The sequence below is a fragment of the Falco punctatus genome (assembly GCF_963210335.1).
Source record: "Falco punctatus genome assembly, chromosome: 7".
In the NCBI taxonomy this organism is placed as follows: Eukaryota; Metazoa; Chordata; class Aves; order Falconiformes; family Falconidae; genus Falco; species Falco punctatus.
The window spans coordinates 17,391,837-17,412,124 of record NC_137587.1 but is presented as its reverse complement, the minus strand read 5'-3'; the positions used below and the strand labels follow the sequence as shown (position 1 = coordinate 17,412,124).

At 38.5% G+C, this 20,288-nt stretch overlaps 1 long non-coding RNA gene across 1 annotated transcript in view; it reads right to left on the bottom strand.

The window, feature by feature from the left end:
• LOC308066872 overlaps positions 1 to 20,288 on the bottom strand; it is a 151,057-nt gene that overhangs the window by 97,846 nt on the left and 32,923 nt on the right. The window contains exon 3 of the long non-coding RNA XR_013929349.1: positions 1 to 20,288. This exon is cut by the window's left edge and continues 97,846 nt beyond it; it is cut by the window's right edge and continues 28,180 nt beyond it. This is a non-coding gene — a long non-coding RNA (uncharacterized lncRNA).

Here is a 20,288-nt window from a genome sequence, read left to right as displayed (position 1 = left end):
CAAACAGATAATCATTCTCATTATAAAACTGCTATTACTTTCCCGTTTTGTTGATCTTGCCTTAGCCTCTTTCCACTGAACTCCAGCTAGCTCTTATTCATGCCTTCCCCCTTTACAAAAGCTGCTTGCACATTCAGTAGCCCTAGCAAGGTCAGGTGCAATAGAGTTGTAAATATAGAGCCATCACCAGGCTGAAATTTCAGCGGTCCGTGCTTCATAGCAAGGGGGTAAGCAAAATGAGAGCCCTTGGAAGGCTATATGATGGGCCTTGAGGGATAAAAAATAAAATTTCTTTATCAGGCTCCAATATATGCTCAGCAAGGAAGGAATGGAGTCATTTCACAGACACCAAGACTATTTCTGTTACATCTATAAAAAAGAGAGAAAAAATCTCATGACCGACATGTCAAAAGAAGATGAGAGATCTAACAGGGCTGGCATGTATGCACCTGAAGTCCCACTATTGCTACCATCATTATATGGCTTTTTTGTGTAGTTACTCTCAAAAGGCAGTAGAAGAAGGTGGTTTTGCACATCAGAAAATATTTAAGGTAGCTCTGTTAGGGTTATCATAATTTGTATATCGCTGGAAGAAAAATTACACCCTTTGTATGAATGAAGACTTTGTTAATTCTCTGATTTCGCAAGTATCTTGATTTATCATATTTTCTTGCTTTTCTCTTTATGTTCATCTAACTTAGGTTGAAAGATAAAAATAGTACAGACAAAAATGTAAGGATTATTTAAGAGAGCTGATAGAGTTCTGCAAAGAACAATGTGAAAGCTGAACGTGTAAAATCAGGCAGAGGGTAGAAGCCTATTAGCAATGTACGCAAAGATTGTATGTGCTTGTTATCATACTGGTGGAAGAGCAAATCAAGGACATCTTGTAGACTACGAAATAGCTGCAGTGGCTGTGGGCCAATCATGTCATAAACATGAACCTATAGAACCTGAACTGTCATTTATTTTATGTCAATTCAAGTTCTTTCTTATTTATTTTCCAGACGCGATTACAATGGAAACAATAAAAGGAAGACTCAACTAGCAGAGGTCTCACCTCTATTTTGTATAATTTGCTGCTTAAAAGCTTACAGAGTAAAACATGTAAATATATGCAGACCTGAGAGTAAGACCTCAGTAAGGAAATTACAGAGTATGGCTGAGGAAACTATGGGCCATAAACAAGAAAAGCACTATGGCTGCTAAGCACCTAGAAACCTGCTATAAATTGTTGCAGAGGTTCTGCTTCAGTGGATTTAGTATTCTGGGAGAGGTTTGGCTACATGCAGCGGGGAGTTCGCTGGGGCAGGAGATCACAAGGATTCTCGCTGTACCCAGCCCAGCTGCAGCTCTCAGTGCTATGAATGGGGGAATCTGTCAGAGTTATTACCCAGTCCTGGCATGCACATTTTCCTTTAGAACAGCACAACTTGGAGAGGTACAGGAAATCTCATAATGCTGCTGCTTGTAAGATTTCCATTCCAGCGTTTCCAGTGCCGAACAATTTCAGATAAGACATGTAATCATTTCAAGTCAGATCCTCTGTTGATGTAAATTAGTGTATATCCACTGAAGTAGATTAGAGTACCTGAGTTTTAAAGGATTTTTTCCTTAGCCTTGAGGTGTTTAGCCGCACCTTACTTTTGAGGTTCCGAATCCTGTAGTTTAATTTTTTTATTAGTCCTCCTTATTAAAGGAGTTGGGACTGGGAGAGAATTTTGTATGCTGTGTGTTTGCTGGAGCTTTTTACATGTTTTGTTGAAGGCTAGAGAATTGAAGGCAAAGAAGCTTAAAAGCCAAACTAAATATATAGGACGGAAGTAGAGAAGTATAGGGTCAGATGTTTGAATGAGCTTGGAACCTATTCAAACATCCACATAAAGTGGCCAGATTTTCAAATGCCCAGAGGAGCCAGTGGGTGGGAAACACTCTTAAAATGCATGACCTGTTTCAATCAAAATTGAAGTCAAAGAAATTAGGAAGGTTTTCTCTAGTCTGCATCTGGAGAGAAACAGGAATAAATTCCTTTCCACCTTCAATTTTGGTAATTTTCTAGAATAATTCTTTGATACTGAACGCCATCACAGTTCCCTACAGCACAATTCCGTATTTCCTGAGCCAAGACGATGAAAGGCTGATTAATTCTTTGCAGCTGACTCAGCGTTCCCCTGCTGCACAGCCCTATCTACAGGAGAGGTAGCTGTGGTCCTTTCTTTGGCCAGAAAAAGATAATTCTTTTCTTTCCAGCTTTTGGCCAGACCTGTATTTCTTGCTATGCTTCTTTTCGCATATTTCATCAGAGGAAACTATGACTATTTTTAATGCAGGAGAAAAGTTTCCAATAAGCACGTCCCAGTCTACCAGAGGTGTGCTATGCTGAACCTTCAGAAGAAATAGCCTCCAACATGCACAGCATCCCTTCCTAGTAAAATACAGGAGAGTCTGGACTCTGCCAGCTCAGAACAGCCAGGAGCAGGATGCTACATTTATGCTAAATTTTCATTTGTGTTTAATTTTGAAAGTTGCCAACGTTTAAAAAAATACGACAGATAACCTTTCAAGTATGACTTGTAAGCAGTTTCAATGATTTCTGCTGACAATCTGAGACAATGGCTCAGGGAAAGGTGTGAAATGCCATACTAATCACAACATGATGCTAAATCTAAAGTCTAGTTATATTTTGAAAGTCAACAGCATTATTTGGTTACTGCTTAAAGAAAAAGAGAGTAGTTTATCTTATGAAGATATGCACAATTAATAATTAGCAAACTGCTACGATAAGCAAGCCAAATTTGTGAGCATAGCAAACATTTCATTTTTCCTAGCAGCAGTATTTCTGACATCCATCTGACCCACTTCTTCATGATTTTGGATTTTTGAATACTGGGCTAAGCCTCTGTCAGTTCTAACTGACACCAAAACTGACTGACTATGGGACTCTCCTGTCACAAACAAAACCTTCTGAACAATCTGTTGAAGAAAAAGAAAAAAACAGCTACTATTTGGTCAACCCAGTGAGAACTAACGTAACAACACACGATGTGTAAAGTAGCTTAAAGAAGCAGGTGGATGCCTTGCACGTGTGCATGCTTACGTTGCCTATTTGCACCTTCAGAAAAGACTAACTAAACCTTTCCTCTTCTAAATGCGAAGGATGACTATTGCAATACACAACTAAATACAGGTCCAGCTATCTAGGCCATCAGGCCCAACACACCACAGAAGATTCCCCTCTAACTGAAAGATATAACCAACCCAAGGGAAAAGCTAGTTGGGAAGATTTCTTTTACAAGGGAAGAGATTCGCTTATCCTTTTTACTTAGTTTTTTTCAGGCAGCGTATAGCCAACTACAGAAAATGCTGATCTGACAGTTATGGACCAGAATTTTGGAAATCCAGCCTAGCCTGTACCCCCTGTGCCTTAGGTTGGCAAGAATGGAAGCAGCACTACCCCCTCAAAGTAAATCCATATGGGGAACGGTTCATGCAAAAGGTGGTATGGGCCACCAGCCAGTAACACTGGTAATGATTCTACCAAGGGTTCAGTTTTCTCTGCTCCCACCAAGTAATTTGCAGACACTCCTTGGCAGGGTTTCTCACCACTTGTAAAGTAGTGCCTATGATTTTCATCAGAAGTAACAACGCATTTTTTAAAATATATACTACAGAAAGGTAAGGCATATTGAGCATACCATACAGATGGACTCACCTGAGAGCAGCAACATATGAGCAGATGAGGTGAAGAGCAGTCCATCAGAGGACACCATTAACAGTCCCGAGGAATTTTATCAGTAATATTCCACCGAAATTCTGTTAATGGGGTACTGCCTGTATAGGATATTGAAATTTTTTTGGTTTGTATTGAAGCTTATAAACTGTCTCCTTAGGAATGACTTTTGTTCTATAGGTCTTTTACAATGATTTGTGCAATAAAAATGTAACTTGTGTTAATTGCTTTGATTTCCTTTACAGAAATGGAGTGTGCACAATATAATCAGCTTTGATTAATTTATTTCTCTTAAAATGGATTGTCAAAAAAATTTTGCAAAAAACCCATAATTTTCCAAAGGGGTCTAGGTTCTCAATGGCACAAAAGGCAAGCCAATCAGACATTATACCAGGCATACAATTATAGGATGTGTCCTAACAAAATCCTGCAAATCATACCACACATTATACTGGACTCCTGCATATCTGAAATTCACTGTTACCCAAACCACCTACCTACTGTAATCACGGCATTGTGCAATGCGTGGGTGCACAGCATTCAGCCTGCAGAGATCTATTTCATGACTCCCAAAGCATATCAGATACCAGACTGCTAGATTACTATATCTGTGTTCTCCTGCCTGTCACAGTAAATAAGTGATTTAATATACAGTTGTAGGATTAAGGCTTGATTATTTTTTTTAGAAAAGGGAAAAGCAGCGTGTATCTTACTAAACTTTTATTCGTCCCCAAACTCTAATGTCAGAACTATCTGCCTTTCTAAAGATTTTAGATATATCCTTATGCACCTATTCACAAGAATCAAAAATAATTTTCCTTAACTTAATTAAAATGGTCAAGTCACCAATAGTGTACAATCACCTTCTACAGTGTATCTCAGGTTTGATTGTATTGGAAATTTTTGGGGGGTTAGGTTTGGGTTTTTTGTTTAGCATACATGTACAGCAATGGGAACAGAATGTTCCTGTTGAATAGGCAAGCTCTTGAATATGAGAAAAACTAGAATTATTAAAGCAATGCATGCTATGCTAATTCAGCTTTCTTTGGTACATTATAATAAAGGCTTTGATTACAGGATGCCATCATATTTTTTCCCTGGGACCTCTGCCTCATCTGTGCACAGGATGGATGGGTGCTTACTTAATGAGAAGTGATCCAATGTAGGTTTTGTTCTTATTGTTGAATGGGTGGCCTCAGGCCTTATTTACTGCATGCTAGTCAAAGGAGATATGAAGACAGAATTATTAATTTCCTCAAGAGTTTTTGTGTAACTGTATTGGCACCATATTTACCACTTCTACAAAACTTCTGCAAGATGACAGTACATATGATTCCTTTTGCAACATATAGCAAAATAAGGCAAAAAGACTAAAGCTGAAAAAAAACCCTTTATTTTGGATGCCAAATTTGAGATTTCTACAACATAATGTTTTGGAATGTATGGCCCAGTTGTCTTTCAAGTTATTGTTCCCCAGATTCTCAACCAAATGTAGGTTATTTTTTTTTAAATATGGTGGAATAAGTTTCCCTCAAACTTAGAAACAACCAAGCTGGTCGTGCAGCCGTGTAAGATATCAAGTATACCCCAGGGCAGAAAGGAAAAAAATAATTGTGAAAAACAGATGAGTTTTCCATGTTTTCTAGTTTTCATTGTTTCTTTCACAAACTGTAGCACCCAAATATTTGCAGTTTGAAGGGTGAATTGTCATAAAACTCTTTAACCACCCTAACATGTAGAAGACATTTACAGCCCAAGCAAAATGGTCCAGCAGCCATGAGACTCCTCAAAAGCCCTGTACTTGTCACCAGAAGCAGAAAAACTAACAAAGTGGCGCAACATACCAAAAGCTACTTTTGGGGGTAACAAAGCTTTAAAGTGAGGCAGGGATTGCATAGATGCTGAATCGTAGTGTCTGAGGATTAAGCTGGTATCTGCACCAGGAGATGAGTTTGCACAGCTGATCAGTAGTAATGTTTCCACTGGAAGATGCACATATTATAAGTTCTACTGGTAAAAGTTGAATCAAGATTTTTACAAGGGTCTGAAAATATTGCACCCATGCTGCTTCATCAGCATTGTTGTTTACCATTGCCATTTCACTAGTTTCTTTAGGTAGTTTCTGTCTGTACTGTGTGTGAGGGTCTTCCCTTTTGATGTATGTGTCCCATGGAGTAGTTTTGCTTTACATGTTTGTTGTACCAGTTCTTCCTTCCAAATCTCAGCTCATTGACTAAACATCTGAGTTTGGCTCTGTCTCTGCCATCATTCATCTCTGTAATCATACTGTTAAATTCTGGAAGGCCTTTAGGGCTACACTTTGAATGGATGGAACCTTCTAAAATCTTGAACCATATAATCAATAGCAGCAGTATGGTTTTCATTGATAGTAATGCTTTGACTCCTCTTGTATGCCAGATTAAGAGCTAATGCCAACTACTGACCTCTCACGTATTTGGTACAGCCTGTCATGATCCTTAAACAACAGCATATACAAAGTATGATAAATACATTTTCCTGAAGTCAAATGTTGCAAAGTCTGGGTTGCAAAGCACTGTGAAATAAGAAATGCAAATAACGAAATACAGGATATACATTGTTTAGCATAGCAATACATATGACAGCAATAATCACATCTTGTCGGAGGAAATGTGGTATACAACAGCAACTGAAATCTACTGCTAAAAGTCTAAGCAAATGCATCTCCTAAATCATCTAATTGTTTATTTCTATTTCATATTGAGATATGAAATCGTATCTCAGCCATTGACCTAATGGAAGTGGAAAGGCGTTTGTAATTTGACTAAAATACATGCTAATGATGAATAATTCATTCATTAATAAAAACTAATAAGCTGACCCCCACAGAAAACAATTGCTTTTAATTTTTCCTTGTCTCACTACAGTACAGAAAAGAAAACGCAAATTTTTTGAAGTTGTTCTACATCATTATTTTACATTTATGCATAATATCTCACTGATCATGTTTTTCATGGTCCATGTCTTGATTTTTTTTATTTCAGTAACTAAACTAGACTTCATTTGCTAAATAAACTGGAATATACTCTTAAAATAACAGCCAGACTCTGGCAGAAACCTATAAATGTCAGGAAAGTCAAGGTTAAAACCATTCTTCCAGCCTCTGATGCTGGGGTTCTCAGAGAAAGGAGTTCTCAGCCTCTCTGACTGTTCAGGACATTTAAAATTATACATATGCAGCCTTTTTGTTTTGTGCATACATTGATAGCCTGAGCACCTTTGGGACCTCCTTTGATGCACTGCATTTCTGGGTTCGCTCTAGGTGCTGCACCCCCAGGGACACCTAAGGACAGCAATTTTACCAGGGGATGTGCTGCAATCCCATAATCCTGCCCACCAGATTTGGACCGTGGAGCCTGGGAGCAGATGGGAACAGGGGAGTCCATTGCCACTCTAAACCAGAGGCTCAACGAGGCCCAGACCTTGGTGGAGCATACTGGGTAAACTTCAGATGCTGAACGTACAACTTTGGCAAATTAGCAACTATTTCCAGTCACAAGCAGAAAAATGGATTGATGTGAAAAAAGACTGTGTTCAGCAAGTGCAGTTTTAGCAGGGGAACCAAGGAAGCTGTGGCCTTGCCTTGAGCGCTGGCCAGCGCACCATGCACTCCCACGGCAGGTGATGCAACCACCGCAGCAAAGCCGTGCAACCTGCGCTCCCCAGCAGTGCTAGCCGCAGCTTGGGGAAATACGTCTCCACATACTCTCAGTTTCTGTGAATGGCACCCAAATAGTGTGCCTTTCAGGTAAGAAAAGAACATACGCGATTTTAAGGACAAGAGCACCTACTATTGCTCATTGTGTCTGGGTCTGAGACACAAGTTCTTAATGCAACAGATATATGGAACTTCAGAATCTCACTGCATAAAACAGGTGGTCGGATTTTAATTTGTTAGCATACATAGAGCTCAATTTCTTGTGTTATTTGAAGCTGTAGTTCTGTTTGTGATATAAAAAATGAGCCTAAGGCATGTCTATTAGGGAATGAAGCTGGACAATTGGAAAGACACGAATGGGACCACCTAAATTTTCCTTTATTGCAATAAAGACTCAAGCAGAACACATACAGACAGATACAGAAGGTTGTTTAAGGCAGGGTATGTTCTAAAAAATTCAATACTGAGGCTACGATGCTGGGGAAAATGTTTCTTTTAAGAAGTACCAAGGGTATTTAAATAATTCTGTCACCTTTTACAATACTTTACATACAGTTACTTTTGTGAAGTACATACACATAGCTTTTGTATTTACTTGTGCTTTAGATGCCATAGTTTATTCTGCCTGTCTTTCCAGAAAGACAAGTCTTCCATAGATTCTGTGCTGTATCTGCCAATCCCATGGGGATGATACAAAAAGGCACTAGAAATCTGTGCTTAGGTAACAGTTTCCTTCTCCAGCAGTCTTATGTTGAATTTCTTGTTTACTCTTCCCTTGAGCCGAACATGTTTCGATGCATCATTCTGTAGGACAACACATTAAGAAGGAAAATGGCTCTCACAAATTTGTTTACAAATGGGAGTCTTTTTTGGCAGTACATACCCTTAAGTGAAGGTAAAGCCAAACCACATTTAACGATCCTGCAAAAAAATAATTACTGACATTTTATTTGCTCTTTGTATCATTTTTATTCAGCAATCTGAAGAAGTAAAAAAATAACAGTTATTTTAAAAGATCTCATTCTCTCAGCGTCTTTCTGAGGAGAGTAAGTGAACTTCTGAGTAGATCCTGACTTACACAAATTAATACTATCTGCTGTGGTATATCTGTGCTGAGATTGTTATGGTTTAGCCCGGCTTGATTGAACCAGCTTTTAAAATCACAGATTGTTTCCAAATTACCTGCTTAAGGCTAATTCCAGCAGGGTCTGCTCCCTGTTGCTGCTGTTCCCTGGAGCTATGCTACCAGAGCACAGCTCCCTGGATCTACAGGGGCTCTTCCTCTTTGGCTGCCTTCCTCCTACTCCTCCTCCTTTCCTGCTCCTCCACAGCTGTGCATCCAGTTAAGCAGTAGCAATACTCCCTGATTTGAATGGAAATCTCACCCTCACACTTGGGAGGAGCCGTCTCCAGAGGCTGCGGTTTGCTGCCTCTTTTCCAATTCCTCTCCCAGTTCCTCAGGTTCTAGCAAGGGGTCTCAGCTGCTGGGCTTCCTTGCCTTCCTATTGATGACTGTTGGCCCCGTTATCCCAACATTGGAGCATCCAGGCAGCATTCCACTCACCTGGCTGGCAGCTGTAATCTCTCTGTATATCTCAATGTTCTGATGTCAGGGACAGAGTAGTTTCCACTTCCAGTCTAAATTTTCTCAGTCCTTCCACCCATTTCTTTGTCAAGGGACCAGTCTCTTGATCAGAACTTCCCTCTTCTTCCTTCTCTCTTATACTAATCAATGACATGGACCACTGTTGTTCTTGGCCACTGTTTCTTTTTCACTACTGAGGCAAGTACTCTAGCTGTTGTTTGTGTCCGTATCTCAACTGTGGTGTCCTCAGATGTCCCTGCCTCAACCACAGCCCTCTGAGAGTACTGAACTGTGACTCAATCGGCACAGGCCAGGCGCTGTACAGTACTATAGGCTGTTGGTTGTCACTGGGGTAGGCAAGGCAAGGGTCAGCTCTCCTGGCCATGCCCCTCCCCAAGGTGTTGTCCACTCCCAGCCTACTGGTGATGGGGGATGTCAGAGAGCCAGCCTGGATGCTGTGAGCGCTGCTCAGCAGCAGCCAAACACTGGTGTGGTATCAGCACCCTTCTAGCTGCCAATACAAGCGCAGCGCTGTGAGGGCTGCTGGGGGGCTCTGCCAGACCAAGTATAACCATAAACTGCCACTGACAGCTGTGATGGGCAATGAATCAAGACATTTCAGGGGCTGAGGGGAGCAACCTGAAGTCATCTGACAGAGAGAGAAGCTGAGCATCCCCTTTTTAGCAAGTATCACTCCCAGCATAGCTTATGATCTGTTGCAGTCCCCTTTGTCTTAAATATTTATTATATTCTAATTATTACTTTATGCTAATGTAAGGCATGTGAGTACAGAAATAAGCTACTTACTGTTGAGATAACACTAAGTTACACTAGGCACTGTAGTCAAATTAGACTAACTTAGACTAGATACCCTGGTCACCACATAGATATCCCCAACTCTCCTGAGTCCGAATTATAAGCAGTCCCACCCTAGCCACATAGCAAGGATATGTAAATATTGACTCCAGTGGCTGTTCTCATGTATCCTACAGAAATGAATGAGGGATTTGCTTTACAAAGGGTATGAACATCCAACTGTCCCTTGAAAATCTATCTTTGCCTTACTCAGAAAAATTTTGTCAGTAAATGTTTAAAGTTAAGCATATAATTGCAACCATTGACAGCCAGCGTGGTGTTCATCTTCTTAAACATACTTGTAAGTCTTTTGGTAGGTTTGCTGGAAATCTCAGTAGTTTATAAGCATGAGTAAGGGATTATGACCTAAGTAAAGTTGAAAGAGTGAGAAATCAGGACTCTGTTGATTAGAATGAACTCCAGGTCTTCTTCCTTTCTTTTTTTCACCTAGGAGAATATATCCCATTAGTTCCCTCTGTCCTCCTCACTACAGGTTTCCTAAACAAAAACACATTCTTACCTATTTTGCGTTATTTAAAACACTCCAGTAGCTGTTCTTCCATGTCTCCTGTCTATTCAATGCAAGTGAAAACCGTAAAATGAAGTTGAGTAATTCTGGCACCCAAAGAAAGTGCAAGGAGCCACTTTTGAACAGCCAGAGGACACAAAAGCACTGCTATATTATACTCTTTGTCATTCCAATTTTAACAATAACAATAAGTTTATTAATCACCAGCACCACTGAAGTTTTGTGTGCAATTAGCATTTCAACGCCCTCTCCCTTTGCTGGGGTGGAGCAGTTCGCCTCCATTGTGAGCTGCTCTTAATTGTGGTGCAAGAATGGACAGTTCTATGATTGCATTTTGGAAACTGATGGCGGTTCAGTTGTTAGAGGCAAGCTCAAGTTTCTTTGTTTGTTTGTTTATTTATTCCTGTACTTGTACTTCTGCTGTGTTAACTCATGGAAATTGCTTAGGGACAGATTTAAATCAAAACAGACAGTTTCCATTTTTGCTCTGTAACTAGTAAGATTTGTTTAAAAGGCGCTGCTGCTGGAACATAAGGCATGTCTGGAATATTTGTTTACTTGCTGTTCTGAGCATGTGCCCTTTTGTTAGGAGACAGGGCTTTCTGCGGTGCAAATCTCCAGTGCCAGTGGCTGAGCCTCTTTAAATAATTAAAATAATAGTAAATTGAGATGCGTTATTCTGGTGGTTTTTTTTTAAATAAAGACGTGTGTATGCTATTTGATGCAATGGCTTCAAATATTAGCCTCATGCTTTACTGGTCTTTTAAAGACCTCCACAAACTGCACAAGCAACACATGTAAATGGTTCCTAGGATTATGCTTCCACAACTTGAAAATGTTTGTATTTCTTCTGTGCTCGGTATATTTTGCTTACCCAAGCAGACAAGTCCTTTCTGGTTAATCCTACCCAGTTCTGTGACTTGCCCATCCCATGGGGATTTGGTGCATGGAGGTTATTTGTTCTATTAATCAGGAGGTTCCTAAATTCTAATCCTTGGTAAAGCACTGGATTGCCATCTGACCTTGGCAAGTCACTTGACCTCCTTTTGCCTCAGTCAATCCAGCTGGAAAATTGGGTAAAAAGCAGGACTTTACTGAAAAACAGATGCTGCATCTGAGATGAGATTCCTTGATAATAAAGCAACCAAAGTGAGACTAAAAAGGGAAATTTTGCAAAAGGCAACTTTCTGGACTTTACTAATCTTTGTTACATTTTATATTTTGGTAAGAGATTCATCAAAATGCCTTTTTTGACAAAACAGTGTGTGCTAGTGGTTGAACGGCTGATGCAACATTTATGCAAGGAGTTTTGTTTAACTTGAAAGACCACATAGCTTTCTTCATTTAGTAATTTACATTGGCTTCTTCTTGATGTAGGAGGAATGAGGTAATGAAGGAACTAGACATGGATATCATATCTGACTGAGCCAGCAACATGCCATGGGCCAGATTCTCTGGCCTGCTGTACTCTGCCTCACTGTTCCTATGGGGAATTAAAAAAAAAAAATGGAAGAAGCAGCAGCCAGCACTTCTGTCCTATTTGCGGAGGCAATATTGTGTTTTTCTGAACTATGCGCCTTTGGATGAAAGGGAAAGCCTATGCTCCTAAATCCTTCTGCTACTCTGTTGTTCATTTTTTATTCTGAATGATTGCTAATCAGTATCGTAATGATGTAATTGGTGCTATCTACACAAATATAGCAAATTTCACTAGGGACTGGGGTGTCAAATGTCCTTCTTACAATTCTAACAGAATCTTAACATTTTATATAGAAATCAAATTCTGCTCAATACAAAAGCTTTTACCTGAAAGTGTAACAAATGGGCAATGTAGACTAACATGGCTTGGCTTGAAATGGCATCCCAACAGAGTATAAGAGATAATAGATAAATTAAGAAGTCACAATGAACTGATCATTTCCTCCTGCAGATACTTAATACATTGCAAGAAACTTAATTTGTTCATTTTTGTGCATTATGACAATTACTTATGATCTTGTTTACTCTTATAAAATTATTAAACACCTTACAGCTCTGTATGATTTCAGTGAACTAGGCATTACTATCAGAATTTTTTTTAAGTCATTATACTTATTTAAATGACTAAATAGGGGCTAGAGCTTGCCTGTAGGTTGTTAAGTTCTGAAAAACAGGTCCTCTATATCCTTAGAATAATTAAGAATAATTTGAAATAGAAAGTGGAACTCCAATGATGGAGGATCACCTAAAATGAAATTAAAAAAAAAATGGTTGCAGGCTTTGAAAGGCAGAACTACCAAATTTCACAAAAGTAACTAAGCAGGGATTAATTCTCATAGGTAAAGGAACAGTAATTAAAGGACACAATCAAATTTTCGTATGGTTTTGGGAGTTTTGTTTTCTATTTTCCAGTTCTTCTATTGGTCTTTTAATCTCAGCGGTGAAGGTTCATATTCCTTACTAATTCTCTCTGACAATAAGTTGGTAACTTTCCCTGCAAAAATATGTTGGTGGTGTTTTACGTTAGCCTCACCCTTAGGGAGAAAAGTGGCACGGTAGGAGTCTTTGTTTCTTGTCATGAAAAATATGGAGAGGTATTTTTCCTTTCATTCCATAAGCAAGAATTTGTATTTATTGCGCACAGCACACAGTACACAAAATGCATTGTGATTGGGTTCAGATTACTTTTCCATGTGGCAGGTAATCTTTAACTGGTAACTGAGTGATATGATACGGCTTTGAATGGCATCTCCCATATCATCTTCCCGTAAAGCCCCACTGAATAAGTACCAAATAAAGAATATTTCTATCACCTGTCAGCCTATACATGAAGGCATTAAAGTAGTTAAAAAATCAGCTAGGCATTTTAGAAAGAAATCTTTCAAAGACTTAGGTTTTCTGAAGAAACAGTAGGGTTTTTTCTAATGGAAAATTACAGAATTGTAACACTCACTTTTATCTCAAAACAAGACAAAAATCAAAATTAATTAATTAAAAATCTATGACTACAGCAATTAATATTATCTTATCAAACCAAATATTTTCACATCTAAAAGTAGCATATCTCAGTCTATCAGAGTGAAATGATTCACTAAAAGCTTTCCTAAGAAAATCTGTAATTGCATTAGAAATACTTCTGTGGAAAAGTATGATCTGTATCTGATGTCTGGTTAAGCTATGTTGTATACAATACAGTGCTAGGCACTATACAAGAGCAAAGGCAGGAACAATCTCTGCTTTTCTGAAGAATTTGCATTCTAAAAAGAGAGAACATAACAGATAGGGAGGGGAACAGATGCATCTTTGTTCCTTCTCCTGTCCCTTCTGATCCCTGCCCATACCACTCTCCTCTGTTTCAGTCTGCATCCCCATCCAGCATTTCTCCCCTCTTTGAATTCTAAATCCACTCGCAAGTCATTCTCCAATTTCATTTCATTCAGACTTTCCACCACGGCGTAGCTGATGTGCAGAGAAGCACCTCCATCCCACGGCAAGGTGCCTCAGTAAAGGCTATACCATGTGCATGGGCTCTGGTATTCTGGTGTTGGATTAGCTGTGCAGGCAGACAGTGCAGACAGAAGTTGTGCCTTTCAACATCATCCTCTTTTTGTTCTCTGCCTCTTGACTTCTTGCTCCAGTGTGCTGCTGGTCGTTCTTACATGTTACTTAGTTTGTCCGATGCTAGTTACTGGGTATATTTTCCCAGTGGATTCCTCAGCTATATGTTTTCATGTTTTTACAATATTTTCCTTCTTTCTACTGACACCTATTACTCATTTTTATCATCTCCCTCTTCTTGACTGATGCTACTATATTAAGAAGGGGAAGGGAATGTGTAAGCATGAAGATGTGGGCATGGATGCTTATTCTTCCCATGTGTTACATGATGACTGGGAAATATTTTACATTTGTCAATGAAAACCCAAGGCTCAGCCCTGCATTTTCCAATGGTGCAGAATTACCAGGGGAGTAAGGGGTGGTTGTTTACTGACACCACATTTACTTGACTATTATTTCCTTCAGATTTTGTTTCATAGTTTTAGGTAGCTACTACTGGTAACTTGTTCTGGGGAGCAAATTGAAAAACAAACGCAGGCTCTTGTATTTAACCTGTACAGTGAGAGCTGAGTGTTTGACCCTGTGTGGGTTGGGCTCTGAGGAATTAAACAAGAGTGAACTCTAACATGTAACTTGCCTGTCTTTCTGACAACCTGACTGCATTCACTGTGTAACTGCACAGCTTTCTGATAAAATTCACCTTGTACTCCAATCTCAAAGGGGAAATCTTGTAGGACCAATCTCAAAGGGGAAAAGAAAACCTCCCCCACTTTCCTGGGGGGAAATACTTTATGCTTTCTTCTGGTCACATACAGAAGACAGTAACATTTTAGCAATGTCAGGTTCTAAAAAAAATAATGTGTATTGTCTCAAATTGATGCAACAGTTACTTCATTGGGATGGCCTTCAACTAATTTATGGGGATTTTTTAGTTTATCAGTAATTAAATAATCTATACGTGATTATGTGCATGTATAAGAAACATATACACATGCATTTATTTTACCTATCAGGCAAGGTTCTCTATCAAGAGTCACTGAATCACATTTGGCTTCTTTTTTTTCTCCTTTTTTTTTCTTTTTCTTGATCAAGCAAAGAGTATATCAGTGCAGGGAAAATCTTACTGCCTGTTCAAGTTAGAATTCTTCCATGTGCCTCTTTTACTGTCTTGGAAAACTGATGGTGTTTAGGATCTTGATCTCCTTTCCTTTTCTGGTATATTTCTATTTAAAGTCCCACTGCCTGATAAAATGCCTGTATTTAGTGGCTCTGGTTCTAGCAGTTTCATCTCCTGTGAGAAAGATGAAGGCTTCATGTAAGAAACAAGTAGATAATGGCTACCTCACACCTGTTCTCTGGAAGGCTTAAAATCCTTAGGACCTCAGACACTACTTGGAGAAGTGAGTGGACTAGCCAGGGGATCAAGCCTTTACTTTATGCAGAGATCTCCCAAGGTCCCCTAAAGGAAGATGTGAATAATGTTCAAAGCAAAAGACCCTCTTTTGTGGTGGGGTAGGGTTTTTTTTAGATTTATTGTTAGTGTTCATATACTACTTTTCTTTAAAATCGCCTTCCACCACAGCAGCAGAGAGCTAGCAAGAATAGCGTCCTTTTCACCCAGCTCCCTAAATGTGTTTTGGGACAAGCTGTAGTGATTAGAGAGGCAACATCATGTAAGTATTAGCATGATTAGACTGCCATGTCTTAGATATCACGCCGTTCCCAGTCCTCTGGAGCCTATATATTCCTGGCAGTTCCCCCGTGAAGGAAGTAGTTTGTGTGTTGATGGATACCATGCAAATTGTTCTGTCTGAAGGAGCTCTTGCACAATCAACCTATTCGAGAGGAGGAAAAAAATGGATTCCCTCTCCCTGTGTAATGCTGTCACTCAAACCACACCTAAATATCAGCAGCAAATGGAGAGTTTGGGGAATTGTTGGGTTTGACTAGCAATTACTATGCAGCATATAGCCAGATCCTGAGCTCAGTGGCAACTCAACAGAAAAGGCTCAAATACTCCAGGTTTACACAAAACCGGTGTAATCAGAATGACCTAACTGCACACATGACCATCTAAGAAAAAGAAAAGCACACTAAAATTATTTGTGTAAGCGCATGTAAAATTTTGAGAAGTCCTGTCTGCTTTGCATACTTTTCATTAGTATTTACAACTATTTAAAGAAAGCTACCAGTGTTGTCAAAGCAAATTAACTTGTTCTTTGAAAATCAATCTTCCTTTTTTTTAGGTGTATACTGTATATTCTCACACATTTTTTGCCACTGATGGTTTGACATGTTTTTATCTTCATGAACAACAAAGCCATGTATAATTCCATGCAATTGTCTTTTAAGATATAAAGGGGGAAAAAACCTAATTTACAACACAAATATATTAGGTTTTTATATAAAAAGCATCACATGTATTGATCAAAATGACGTTCTTTACAATATTTGATGCTTAAAAGAGAACTAATTGTATTACATGTTATAAGTGTATATTATCCCATTCAAGCTGTGCCAAACAGGAAAATTGAGAAGAAAGCATCTACACTGGAGTTACATACCTCTGAGTTGTAATCAGATAACAGTGTCTATAGAGTGAAGTAGTATTATCCTAAAGGACCTTTTTCAGATACTGCCTAACAGGAGTTTGGAATAGCTTTATTAATCTTTGTGTAGATTAAAAACACCTTCCACATATATCTCACGTTTTTGTACCTCTTAGTTTCCAAATATATTTGTTAAGGCTAGACAGTCTTTGCACATAATGAAATTGTTACTTGTATAATTCAAAACCCTAAAGTAGGACAGTTAATCCAAAGCACATCCATACATACTTACAAACAGTTCAGGATGAAAACAAAATTGTCATGTATGCATACACAGCATATATATTCTATAATAAACTCTTCCTAATCATTTGTGCACTTTATAAAACAATGTAAGAGAAATGACAATGCTGTCATTTGTATATTCTCCCTCAGTTCTCTAATGGAAAGCTTTTTTTTTTTTCCTTGCCAACTCATTCCTGACAATGTTAATGATTCACTATAAAGCAGCTTCTGTGCTATGATTTGTGACATTCAGGCTGGTTAGATGGGAGGACTAGGCAGGTTTCTGGGGAGTGTTTTGGATGCAGAAATGCCTTGAAGATAGCACTTTATTATATTTAGGACAAGTATGACATCCCACTTCAAGGAAAAGGCCCCTATACATATTGAGAAGGGATTTCTATGGTTTAAGTGGGGAGGAGAAGGTTAGTTTAAAAGAATGCCTCAGTGTTTTTTGAGACGACATAAAGATAGGAGGTAGAGAAATGGAGGCAGGAGGCAGAAGGATTATGGATAATGGAAGAATTTTGCCTGAGGGTATGTGCCTGCTTTGCCTATTCCTGTATAACTAGAATATTTATAATTCAAATACTTATCTTTAATAATTAAAAACCAAGGAATATTAAAGACAAAAGGTAGAGAATATTATGTACACATATGTAGGCATCATGCATTAAATCCCTACAGTTGCAAAATATAGCAAGAGGTAGATTTAAAGGTTAAAAAAGTGAATATTTTAAAATGTCTTGAAAAAAGAATTTCTAATTCACTCCAGTTCTGCCAGAAGTGATACCCCTTACTTCTTATTTTTACACATAACTAGTCATGGGAAGAGCTACTAAAAATACACTGCATGGTGGCTTGACATCAGCACATCAACAATTAAAAAGTGGATACAAATATTTCAGGTTTTCACAACCTTAAAAGTTTTCCTCATGATTTATGGAAACATCGGATTTGCCAGGGCAATTGCATTTTGCTTTTACAGGGCACTTAGTTACATAGCTTAAGTAAACTGCTACTTGCAACAGAATGTAATATTCTACCACATTCAGTAACATCCTCTGATCTGCTTTCCACAGACAGCAAAGAAACAAAGAAAAACAGCCATTGCTGTGGATAGAGAAGAGTGTTTGAAAAGAGAAAGAGACCTCAAATATGCCCCTAGGTATTATAAAGCTGTCAATTACAAGCAGAAAAACAATACAAAGGCTGCAACAAATAATTTATAAAGAGAAAACTATGCAAGCAAATAATAACAAAGATTAATCCATTAGCTTTTAATTATTTGGAAGATGCCATTTCAAATATTATAAATCAATGCAACAAAATCAAAAAGGATATGGTTAAAAATATTTCAGAAACAGAAATCTTGGAAATCAAAATAAGAGTAAATCAAGTCAGATTATTCACTAAGGGCAAAGTAGTTCAATTTTGAAGTATGTCGCCTTTATGAAAGTGAATTTATGGATGATAACTTAAACTAATGCTTGAAAATCAGAGGTGTTAATATTTACACCTTTGCTCATTACCGTAAGGAAAAGACTAATGAAGAATTCAACATCCAAGCCTCTTTGCTTCTCCATCAAACAGAGTAATCCCTGGCTCAACATTAACACAACCTGGCAATAATAAGAAACTCTTCTTCTACATATATATATATGTATTTATATTAAATATATACATATAATGTAAGCTTTAAAACAGATGCTAGCACACCTGATTACAAGTTTAATATACTTAGACTGATGCCAAACTACAACTAATGAATACAACTAGTTAAATCATTACTCTAAATGAAGGGACCTGTTCACAGTCTAAAAATATATCAGAAAAGTAGTGAAATGCTATCGTTGAAATATAAGTGCATCCTATCTAATCTGCTTCACCAGTCCCTGCAAATTTAGACTGACCATGATATTGAATTGTGGCTTTTAATAGATGCCCGAAATATTACAGATCAAAAAAAGACTCATGAAGGTCGCTGGTTTTAAAGCACAAATGTCCAAACAAGGCTTTTTAATGGGTTTTTTGGGGGTTGATCTTTTTCCCCCAAAAAATATCGGGATTTTTCTCTTAGGACATGAATCACAACCTATCCTAGTCAACAAAGGGCTCTTATTGACTTCACTCAGTTTTAGGTTTGGCTCATGGAACGGAGAAACAAAATGAATATTTTTATATCATTTTAGAACTAACAGCCTAAGTCTTAAAATTGCCTGGAAAAGGCATGTGTGTACCAGAGGAGTACGATGCCACCTGCATTGTCTGTTCAATGCCAAAGTGACAAGGGCTTTCTATATGGCTGGGACTTGCTGTACAGCATGCAGTAGTGAAGAGGTTAATGGCAACTAACCAGCCATGGGGTGGACCCAGGACAGTGAGTTTTCTAGCCCAGTACAGATAACCTGAATGTATCCTGCCTTAACCTTGCATCCACCATGGCATAGGCTCAAGGCAAGCAAAGGGTGGGTTGGCTCCCGCCTGTGCCCACAGCCTGTCAACACAGGTTGATGATGATGAGTAATAGATGGGAAAGATATGTGATGCTTAATTAATTACATTTGACTGCTGTGCTCTTTTTTTTTTTTTAATTTATTTTTCCTGTGTGCATTTTAAGTTTCTAGTAATTACAAGCTTTTACTTTTAGGGAGGGCTTTTGTGAAGAAGACCTGTTGAAAGCAGTTTCATACTAGTTTATCCAAATGCAGGTACTACCTGTTTATGGGCTTTGTATTAAGGGAGTGGTGTGTTTGGAGGTTTTCACTTTAAATTAAACTCAATTTATGCACGTCTGAAGGCCATTATTACAAAAGAAAGGAAAAGATTTTGTGAGAAATTGATACAGATCAAAATAATAACTCAAGCAGATCACAAATGAAAAGGTGTCAGACCTCAGTGTATTCTTCGATCCAAACACAACCCAGCTCTCTTTCCTGAATTTGTATCTGTCTATGGAATACTTTCATCAGCCTTCCTGTGTTTCATGCCACCTACTTCTTCAGCCCAGAAAGATACCTCTAGTCCTCTTTCCCTGGTACTTTTGCAATTATGTCATCTTCGACATAAAGAAGGGTCACTGCTGAGCTTCACCCACATGGCTGCTTCAACATGCACCTACCAATTCAAGAAAAGAGAAATAAAAGAAAAATAGATTAAAGAAAAACAATCTGGCATTTGGGGTGTTAAGGTAAAAAGAAGGTTAGGTCCAGATAAACCTGTCTGGACTAGCTGCCTTTTTTTTTTTTTTTTTGGTGGTTGGTTGGTTGGTTGGGTTTTATTTTTTTGTTAACCAAAATATTGAGGATTTAATGATAGTAGAATGTCCAGAATGAAAAACAGAAGAAACTAAGCCTGTATTAGCACGCGTGCAGGAGGAATACAGGAGGTAAGGCAGTGTATGAATGAATGCAGTGAACATTTAGATTGCCAGTCAGCTGATGAGATGAACCTGTTTGGATGCTTGAAAAGCATTCTGTCTGCGATCAGAAAAAGGAGGAACTCTGAGGAAGTGCTGAATTAGA